We start from the raw sequence: 8,297 nt of genomic DNA on the forward strand, positions 1-8,297 counted from the left end.
AGAAGTGGATCACTGGCTTGAAAAATTTGAAAACCCCTTCTCAGAAGGTGTATTTCCTTAGGAAGACCTTCAGGATGATGCCAGTGTGGAAGATTTTAGGCCACCAGAGCAGCTGAGTGGGAAAGGTGTTTTGGGCTGTTTGCTCCCTGGCTGAGCTTAGAAACCTGGGGTGGGGGTGGGGCCCAGAGAGGCCATAAGGGGTAGACGAGGGGGAGGGTGGTTTTTGGGACCAGAGTCCTGACTTTCAGCATCAGAAGTGGTGGGGCTACCTAGCCTTGCAATGGGGCCATTGCTCTCCCTGTTACCATCCAAGGTACCAGCCAAGGTTACCCAGAGTCTCTAATGGGATAACGGATGTGAGTGCCTGCAGACTGTAGAGAGATGTACCTGTTAAAGTCATGGGCGGGGAGTGAGGGGCTCCCATGGCTGGAGGAGAGGCTCTCTCCTGCCTGGATAGGAGTAAGCTGAGACCTGCCCAGCTTTCCTCAAGGTCCTGAGGAAGACTGTACTCGCTCATTTTGTGCTCAGTATCTACCATGTGCCAGGGCACTGTACTCACTTGCAGGTGGGAAAATTCTGGGTGTGGGATAGGATTCTGCTCTCCCCTGGGAAAGTGCCTCCCAGTCTTTAGTTTATCTCAGGTGTGTGTTATACTCACCAAGGGCTGGGAGACTTTGCAAGGCCAGAGTGCAGGGCGGTTGTACCCTGTAGCCCAGACACCTCTTGGGGTCTGCCGGTTGGGGATTTTTTTCCTTCAGTGCTGGGCTTGTGGTTCATATTTGAAAAAAAGTCCAGAGTCAAGTAGCAAACCTGCAGCATGGTTTACTGTGGGCCTCAACCTCCTACTACAGGACAGGGTCTCTGTAACAGACCCTGAGCGTCCCTCCATGATTTATGATACACAGTAGAGTACTGGCCTCCAGCAGGGCCTCCCTCACAACTCCTTCTGTTTCCAGAGGCCAGCTGCGGTTACTGAGGGAGCTGACACCCAAGACAGAGACCTTTATGAGCCTCGATCCTGCCTGTGGTGGGGATTTTATCACAATCCAAAGTTTCTCCTTATTGGTCTTTTTCTGGGTCGAGGCCTAAGTTGCTGTCGGCTTTGGCCAGTGCCCCCGAGGTATAGGGTCATTTGTGTGCTTTGCCATCTCTCCACGCTTGGCGACCATGGAGCTGTTTTCCTCCGACTGTAAAGCCCTCTGGTTCCTTGCCTTTCTCTGCTCACTGTCCTGCCTGCCCAGGCTACATGGAACTGGGCCATTGGTGGGAGGGACGACTTCAGGCTCCTTCCCTCAATGGCACTGGTCTTGGGCACATGAAAATTCCTTTGCTTCCAGCCACACCTTTCGGGGCCCAGAAGCTCAGAGGTGTGGCTGTCTCACAATCACCCACCTGGACCCAGCTTTTCTCTTGGTTGTTCTGGCTGCTTCCCTTGGCCCCTTTCCTCTGGACTCAAGGTCTCCGAAATATCTCTGGGCTCTGTGGTCCCCCTTTCTTAGGGACCCCAAAACTCCTCTTCCCTTCTTCCTTTTCCCTTGTCCAGGGAACCTTTCCTGTGTGTGTAGATTTTCCGTGTGTCTTTCTACACCCATGCTGTCAGGGCCTGGACTTGTGAAACTCATGCTCTTGGTTCATTTTCTGAGTAACCTCCCTTCTCTGAGACACTGAACACGGAATTCAGAATATTCTCTGAGGGGCCCGGGAAACAGCAACTATCTGGGAGAAAACCCTTCTTTTCGACAGATCAATATGGCCTTGCTACCTCCTAGGATCTCTTAGCAAACTCAGAACCAGACTCCTTCCCAAGCAAGTCAGCTTTATTACAGTTGAGGTTTTCCAGGTGACTGTAGCCATTCTTGGACTCTCAGGTTCTGGGGCAGTTGTGGCTGAGGGGGGGCCCTCGGTGAGCACCTCGTCCTCTGGAGTGGTCAGCAGCAAATAATCCTGCGGATAGAAGCAGTGACGTGCCCCATCCATCCTACTCAACCAGCGCTCCGGGAGGCTTCTCTGCCACTCCCGGGAGAGGCTGTGTGTCCTAAGAACACAGCATTCCCTGGTGGCAAGAAGACAGATGCAGGGACTGACTGGACAAGGGGTTAGCGGAACGCAAGGAGGGCCTTGGAAGTGGCGGTGAGGGAAGGAACAGACCAGCCTCAGGGGCTCTCCCTGAAAGCCTAAGTATCAAAGGCTTCCAACGGTTCCGGTGCATTGGGTTCATCGTGCTGGGGCTGCCCTGAGGTGGAACTGCCACTGGGCTAGAGCCTTCCTCATGCTCCCACCCACAAGGCCCAAACCTCTACTAGACCTGCCCATGCTGCTGGAATCCAAGTACTTTTGCACCCTCTTCCCTCCCCCCACAATGGGAGCTTTTGGGGGGTTCAGGGACTGGGTCTAACTCATCTCTTTGTCCCAGCATCGCCCAGCACAGGGCCAGGCACAGAGCAGCTAGTGACATATTGACTAGCTGGGTAAGTGGCAGTGAATGAGCGAGAGAGCTATCGGGGAAGCCAGGTGAGATTGCACACTGTCCCCGCCAGGTGGTGTCCCTCACGTAAACGGCAGGGTGAGTGCTGGGACACCCTGGAGATGTGTAACCTGCACAGTGGTGCGAGGCCGCCTAGAAGTGAATCAGTGAGTGAGCCAATGAGCCCTCCTACCCTCTGTCCCTTTGCCTCTACAGGTCTGATTGTGATGTGAGAGCGCCTGGGCTGGGCCATGACTTTGCTCTTTTTTGTCACATAGAGCTAGAGAGGGGCCCCTGTCTTCCCTGGGCCCACCTTGCCCAGATTTGAGGTAGGGGAGGGGTCTGAGGGTGAGGGTGGGGAGTCGCACAGGCCGGCAGCTGGGCTTTTATGAGACAAATCACTGCTGTTTCCTTTTGCACAGTAACTTCTGGTTCTTGAAAGCAGATTTCTGGTGTGTCCTGAATGTCAGGGCAGGGAGTGGGAGTCCTGCAGGACTGGGCAGAAGCTGAGGGTCCTGAAGCTCAAACTTTATTTTTGGCTTAGTGGGTCACATTCTGTCAAATGCTGAGTAGGGCTGGGTGAAATCAGTGATCCTGACAGTTTCTCGTGTTTGTGAGGGGAACCCCCCTTCCCGCTCCTGGGAGAACTATCTTTATCTCCATTTTACAGACAGAGATGACGGGGAAGAGAGGGGCGGTGGCTTGCCTGAGGTGAGACAGCCAGGAGGTTCTGTCTGATTCTCTCTTTCTGCTGTGCCCCGAAGTTCCTTCCTGAGCTGCTGTTTAAGTGTGGAATCTTTTTAAGGTGGGAAACAAAGAAATGAGGGAATCTCTAATTTCTGCCCCTTTCTATGGACCCCCCATTCAGCTTCTTCTCAGGTTCACCCCCAGAGGGAAGGGAAGAGGGCTGAGGAGACATGGTGGTTCCAGGGGCAGATTCAGAGCTGGCAAACTCTCCTGGCAGCACCTTCCTGGTTCCTCTGCAGGTTTTCTCTGCCCTCCAGTCTCTGGTTGCATCTTACTGCCCTGGCATTCAGCCAGCCTAGGACTGGTCCTGATTCCCACCCTCTGGCAGCTACAGATAGCAGGCGCCAGGCAACAGCTTTGTTCTGGGGGCCAGGACACCGCCTTCTAGGGTGGTGGGTGCTCTGAGCTAAGGGTAGAGATTTTGAAGTCAGATGAATTTTGGTTGGAATCCCAGCTCTGCTTCCCTGGGCCAGTTTCTCTGCCTCTCTGATCCTTAATTCCCTTGTGTGTAAAATGGGACAAGTCACAGCATCAACCTAATGGAACGAATTGTGAAGACCACCTGTGTAGGGCATTGAAGCTCTCAGTGAGCCGAGGGTCTGGCTCCCTGAGGGATTCACATAGCCCCGGAGGCCTCAGTTTTCTCATCTGTAAATGGGGCATCACCCCCAGGATGGCTGCGAGGAGATGGTGAGATAAGGGAGGTGGAGGGCTCACCGTATGGAGTGCCTCCTCTGTCCAGGCCTCAGCTCCTCCCTCAGCAGGACAGGGACAAAGGCCTCTCTAGGACGCTAAGGCCCTTCTAGCTCTGACCATGCATGTCTCGGGAAGCTTCTTTACCCAGCCAGCATTTACCTCAGAGGGCGCCATTCGGGCCTGGTTGAAGGAGATGCCCTTGATGCTGGGCAGTGGGAGGTGTTGCTCACCGAGCAACTCTGTGAATGGGATGGACAGGGGAGCTCAGTGCCCTGGTGGGCAGAGGTGCCTGACCTCTGGCTGCCCCACTGCACAGAACAGGGGAGGGGTTGGGTGTGCCCCCTTCCCTCCCCCAGGGAGCACGCTCTCCATCCCCCACCAGACAGCCCCACTCCAAAAAGCCAGGCCTCTCTAAATGCCACCCATTGAGGAACTTCTCTCAAACATATTCAGTGACTATGAACACTTCTTACAAAGATATTCTTCTTAGCACTATTTTAAGGAATATTCAATATGTTGGAGCCTTTTTATGATTATATTAATGAAATTTATTTTTCTTGTTTGAGAGAAATGGTTGAAAATGCTATACAGGCCTGAAAATGCTAAAATCTTGGCAGAAACAGAAAATAGCTCAGAAAAAAGTGAGTATTGCCCTGGCTGGTGTGGCTCAGTGGTTGGAACATCGGCCTGTGCACCAAGGAATCGAGGTTAGGTTCCTGGTTGGGGAGCACATGCCTGGGTTGCGGGCTTGATCCCCAGTAGGGATGTGCAGGAGGCAGCCGATCAATGACTCTCTCATCATTGATGTTTCTCTCTCTCTCTCTCTCCCTTCCTCTCTTTGAAATCAATAAAGATATATTAAAAAAAAGTGGTCAAGATAAGTCTAATAACTATCTCTTACTATACAAAGTTATTACAGTATTATTGACTGTATTCCCTCTGCTGTACCTTACATCCCATGAATTATTTATTTTATAACCAGAAGTTTGTACCTCTTAACCCCTTCATCTTTTTCACCCATTACAGTCCGCCCTTCACCTGGAATCCATCAGTTTGTTCTCTGTATCCATGAGTCTGTTTCTGTTTTATTTGTTTTTTATAATATTCCACATAACAGTGAAAACATTCAGTGTTTATCTTTTTCTGTCTGACTTATTTCACTTAGCATAATACCCTGTAGTCCCATTCATGTTGTCACAATGACAGGATTTCATTCTTTTTCATGACTGAGTAATATTCTAGTGTGTGTGTGTGCGCGCGTGTGCACATCACATTTTCTTTACCCATGTGTCTATTGATGGGCACCTAGGCTGCTTCCATATCTTGGCTATTTAAATAATGCTGCAGTGAACAAAGGGGTACATGTATCTTTTCAAATTAGTGTTTTGGTTTTTCCTGGGTATTTACCCAGAAGTGGGATTCATGGGTTGTATAAATGTTCTGTTTTTAATCTTTTGAAGAACTGTCCTCTGATCTTACAGAGGCCTCCTCATCAGCCTCTGGACCCCGTCATTTCAATCCTCCCTCTATGTCAGGAGCAGACAACTGTGCCTGCAGCAGAGGCTTCGTGAGTTTCTTCCCTACCAATTCTCACTCTCAGTCTGCTTCTTGCAGGTTGTTCTCCTGGGTTTCCTCAGTGGCTTTGCCTCTGCTCTTTTGCTCCTTGTGGGGGACCTTTGCACAGGATTCCAGTGTGAATAGCACCTCCTGGTGTGCAACCCGCTGGCCTGGGTGTTCAGATCCCGCGGGACTATATAGGCTTCTGGGCCAGGCCTAGCCTCTGGGTCAACTGTTGACTCTCATTGTGACTCTGTTGTCAGGGATCTAAGATATACTTGTTGAGTGAGCTGCCCGTGACAGGTACTAGCAAAGTGTGTGTATGGGGGCAGCCTTTCTGCCTCTTCCTTCGCCTCATCCTAGGTTAGGTTGCAGTCCTGCCTACCTGCACTCTCTCTGGCTGCCTTGATGGACCTTTCATCACTGCCCTTCCCCATCTCCTTGTTGAGCACAAAGTTGCTCACTTCATGCCCAGAACCTTCCCTGGCTACCATGGGTTTTAGAACAGATGCCAAATTCTTCAGCCTGGCTAGCAGCTGAGCCTCCGCCTGCTCCTCTAGCCTCACTCTGCAGTCCCAACATGAGTCGTTGAGTTGGAGCACAGAGAAAAGCCCCTGTGAGGAAGCAAGAAGCCAAGGCTGTAGGCTCAGCTCTGCCAGACTTGCTGTGTGACCTTGGGTAAGTCATTAAGCTTCTCTGGGCCTATCCAAAAGGCTAGGAGGCTGAACCAGGTGATTGATTTCTCAAAGGTGAGTAAGGTCTGTTTGGGGACACAGGCACTAACCAAATAATCATGTGGGTTGATGGACAATGGTTACACAGTGTCAGGGGAGGCAAGGAAACTCATGAGTTCTATGAGGAAGAGGCACTTGATTAGGCTCTATACTCCCGTAGAACTTTCTCCTCACTTCTCTCTGGCTTCCTGGAATCACATCCCAAAAAACGACTTGTACTTGGTTATCTCAGTGTCTGCTTCTGAGGGAGCTCAAACTAAGACAGTGGTGTTTTGAAAAGTTTGAATTTGTTGCTGATAACTAAAGATAGGGGTGATATCTCCAAACCTGTTAGCTCCTCACTTACGGTGAGCGTGTTTGCCACAGGCCCCGCCTGGGTTGCTTCCTTTGCGTATGTTACCTACCTGGCCCCTGCAGGAGTAGATGTTGTGAGCTGTGGGCTCCACTCCCTCTGACTGGCATTCCTGTCACTTTCCATGCTAACCCTTACCTCACCCAGGAAGCCCTTCCTGGCTTCCTGCCCTCCTTCTGAGTTCCTGTCACCAGTAGCTGCCTGACCAAAGAACAGGGGGGCACACATGGCCCCTTCCCCACTCTCCTCACCCACCACCCCCCAGTTTCAGGGTTTCTACCCTGCCTCTTTTTGCCAACCCCAGGGAACAAGGCAAGTCAGCTGTATGTACAGAGCCTTGGACACGCTTGGCGCTGCCCAGGCCGTATGGTGTGTGGGCCTGAGGAGAAACAGTGGGGCTTACTGTTGTGGGGCAAGAACGCCCTCTTCAGGAGCTCCGAGACAAGGGCCTTCAGACCTTCTTCCTGCAACAGATGGAAGGTCACTTCAGCTGGGTCAGCAGATTGTGACCACAGGGACGGGGGACCCCAGTGTATAGGTACCCACAGGAGATCAGGAGTAGTATTGGGGACTCCACTTTTTAAGACCATTGGGGTCAGATGACCAGATTAGTGAAGGGACCGGGGAAAGTTGAGGGGCCAGCAGAGGAGTCCCTTCACCCTGTGTCTCGATGACTGTCTTCATATATCTGCAGGGAAGCCCAGGGAGAAGGAAACTGGTTGGGCCAGAGGAAACCCCCAGGGCCAGAGCTTCACAGGGACCAGCTTTGGGTCCAGTTCTGACAGCTGCCTGATGATGGGGCAGTAATGGTCTCAAATAGAAAGCCTCCTGTCACCAGGGGTCTTGATCAGGGCTGCCCCACCCATTTGGACAGATTGGGAAAAGACCCCCCCCCCCCCCCCGCCCCGCTCTCTTTCCTCCTCCTTTCCACTTCTATCCCCATTGCTCCCCTGCAGCCAGGCTGGTCTACCCTGCGCATGCTTGCTTCTGTGCTTTGCTCTTACTATTCCTGTCACCTGGAGGGCCTGGCCTCTGGATCTAAGTTGCACACATTCATTAAGACTCCCTTTCTTCAAGACACACTTTTCCATCTGTTGGGAGACTGTCATAAACATATTCATGTCTGTGAAGTGGGTGCACATCCTGTCCAACCGAACATGGCAGCCCTGGTCTAGGTGACTGAGGATGTCTGGGAAGGGATTTCCTGACCTGGGAAGGCAATCTTTAAGACCTTTCAACCCTGGGGGTCTATGCAAGTAAGGCTGGAGCAAGACCTGATATAACAGGCATGATATTTTGAAGTGTTTTCTGTACATGTTCTTGGTCAATCCTTTTGTAGTTTTTCCATCTTTCAGCTTTCCCCAAGTAGGGCTTGAACAGGAGGCTTGCAGTCCTATGAAAGTGGAGGGGGATGGGATGTCCCCAGGGTGGGGAAGGGATGGTCTGAGTCTCCCTCAGACAGGTGGGTGGGGCAGAGAAAAGCCTTCCACTGTAGGCACAGGAACAGCCCCTGGGGGAAGAGACCATGTGCCCCACCCTGTGGACTCATTAACAGGAATGGCCCAGACTAGTCACAGTAGAGCTGAAACCCCACACTGCAGCATGTGGGTGCCTGTGGAACCCAGAGAGGGGACCCACAGCCCTGCTGGGGGCACAAATGGAATTGTCTCCTAAAAGAGGCTGTTTTTAACCTGTAGAGAAGGAGGTATTCTTCCAAATCCTGGTGTCTTCCCTCCCTCCCTCCCTC

Source organism: Miniopterus schreibersii (assembly GCF_964146895.1).
Source record: "Miniopterus schreibersii genome assembly, chromosome: 10".
Classification (NCBI taxonomy): Eukaryota; Metazoa; Chordata; class Mammalia; order Chiroptera; family Miniopteridae; genus Miniopterus; species Miniopterus schreibersii.